This window comes from Crocodylus porosus, unplaced genomic scaffold, assembly GCF_001723895.1.
Source record: "Crocodylus porosus isolate Cpor-Errol unplaced genomic scaffold, CroPor_comp1, whole genome shotgun sequence".
Classification (NCBI taxonomy): Eukaryota; Metazoa; Chordata; order Crocodylia; family Crocodylidae; genus Crocodylus; species Crocodylus porosus.
In genome coordinates, this window is record NW_017728906.1 from 42,918,432 (window position 1) to 42,920,724 (window position 2,293).

Sequence of the window (2,293 nt, forward strand, 5' to 3'; positions counted from 1 at the left end):
TTTTTGGCCCAGAAGAAAGAGTTAGAATGCTTGTACCCTTTTGGTTTCTATTGGGAAGAGGGGATACTCCTGGTAAAAACTAAACATCTGTACATGGCCTTATGAGACCCACTTAGATGCTTATAAGAAACCAGTTTGGATTCTGGCCTAAGGCACAGAAGGACAACTCTTATAGTTGCAGCAATAATACTGGCTTTAGACTGTTTTTCTCTTGTAGAATTTTAAAGCCTGACATGTAAGCGTTGCTTGTGGAATCCCCTAAGGGAAAACAGAAATAACAGGTAATGTAATTCCTCCACCTGTAAATGAAATGTGTAAGAAAACATACATACAACATTACTTAAAGACAGTAATTCTTCCATTGAGAGGTCCAAGCTTGAGACCTCATACAACCTGTTGGGTAAGATTTTTAATGGTCTTGCATCAAGTTTGGGGGTTCTTTCAGCCTTATATAAAGTCCATGCAGTCACTCACCCCATGTCACAAGAATGTGTTACCATACCAGTCCAAAGCTGGACCAATATCACACAAATATCAGTGCCACTTTCCCACTCTTAAGCATTTCAAAACTTTCACAAACTCTTTTACTGTGATGTCTTGACACCTACTTCAGAAGTACAAATATATATCCTCTTGACCAATACAGCTGTGATATACTTAACAGGATTTACCTCTTCATACAGTACCTTATACATCTTGCACATGAAATTGTCTTCCCTTCCTTCAGCACATAAAATTATATAGTTTTCTCCGTTGTCTTTCTCTTATGTGAAAGCATAGACTGTCACCTCCAGCTCTGCTTTCCTTGCCAGAAGTATCAGCCAATCTTTGTCCAGAGGGGGGAATTTACTTTTCCATTTCTTGGCTATCATCTCTCTGAATGATCCAGCAGACATCTCTAGACACAGTTAACGTTATTTTTTTTCCCCACTAGCTATTGAAGGTTCCAGTGGTGTCTGTTATTTCTTCCATTACCTTCAGAAAGTAAGTCCAGGCAGTTTTTATGGTTGGGCTTTCCCAGAATCTCTGAACCAAGGAGCCAATATGCTAGCTACATGTCCTACATTTGGCTACAACTTCTTTTTTTCTATATATATCATGTACATTGAAAGGGTACAATGTGCAATATCAGGAGGTAGGGAAGGATGCTGGCAAGGGGAGCCTAACGTGATTAAGTAGGAACAGATTAGATTGTTGGACTAAGGAAGGGAGAGGGGACACAAAAGGGAGAGGGTGGGGAGAAAGGAGTGTGACGAGCAGCGTCAGGGTTGGGGGGTGTGCAGTGGAAATATTATAGTAATAAGAGCAGGAAGCAGTCATTGAAAGTTAACCAACTAATGTCAGTTATCATTCTAACCTATATTGGAGGATGCCAGCAGATGGCACCATGGTTTGGGCAAGAATTATGTAAAGGCAAGAACTCCCTTGGGGAAGAGAGGGAAGAGTTGGAAGGAAAACTGCGTGGCCAGGAAGCAGTTATAGTTTGTTTATGCGAAGAACACTATGTAAAACTAGGAAACAGAACTCTTTATGGTTTGTGCTACTGCATCTCCACAGCCTATTGCAACCAAATGATGATAGGGTTTTAATAAAGGGAAAATAGCCATCCATTTTTAAATTCCTTTATATTAATAGAAAATACCAACATACAAAAAAGGTCATGTTGTGTCAGCGTACTTTTCTCAAAATCACAGCCACTCATAACTACCAAAACAGGATTTTTTAAAAATATATATATATATATTTTTTAAATGAATTTATTCATCCTGTAGTCAATCATGACTCCAAGATCCCTCTCTGCCTCTGTGCTGCTGAGAGGGTCAGCTTCTAACCTATAACCATAATGCTGGTTCCCTCTCCCCAGGCGCAGCACTCTGCACTTGTCCTTGTTGAGCCACATCCTGTTCAGATTCGCCCACTTCTCCAACCTATCCAGGTCTGCCTGGATGCGGTCCCTGCCTGCTGGTGTATTTGCTTTCCCCCACAGCTTGGTGTCATCAGCAAACTTGAACAGGGTGCTCCCCACACCCTCGTCCAGGTCGCTAATGAAGATGTTGAACAGCACCGGCCCAAGGACCGAGCCCTGGGGGACTCCGCAGCCCACACCTCCCAGGTAGACATCATCAACCTGGCCACCACCACCCTCTGGGTGCGCCCCTGGAGCCAGTTTGCCACCCATGTGACTGGGCATTCGTCAGTGCCGCAGCCCCTCAGTTTGCCCACCAGAATTGGGTGGGACGCTGTGTTGAAGGCCTTCTGGAAGTCCAAGAGGATGGCATTGACTTCCTCCTTC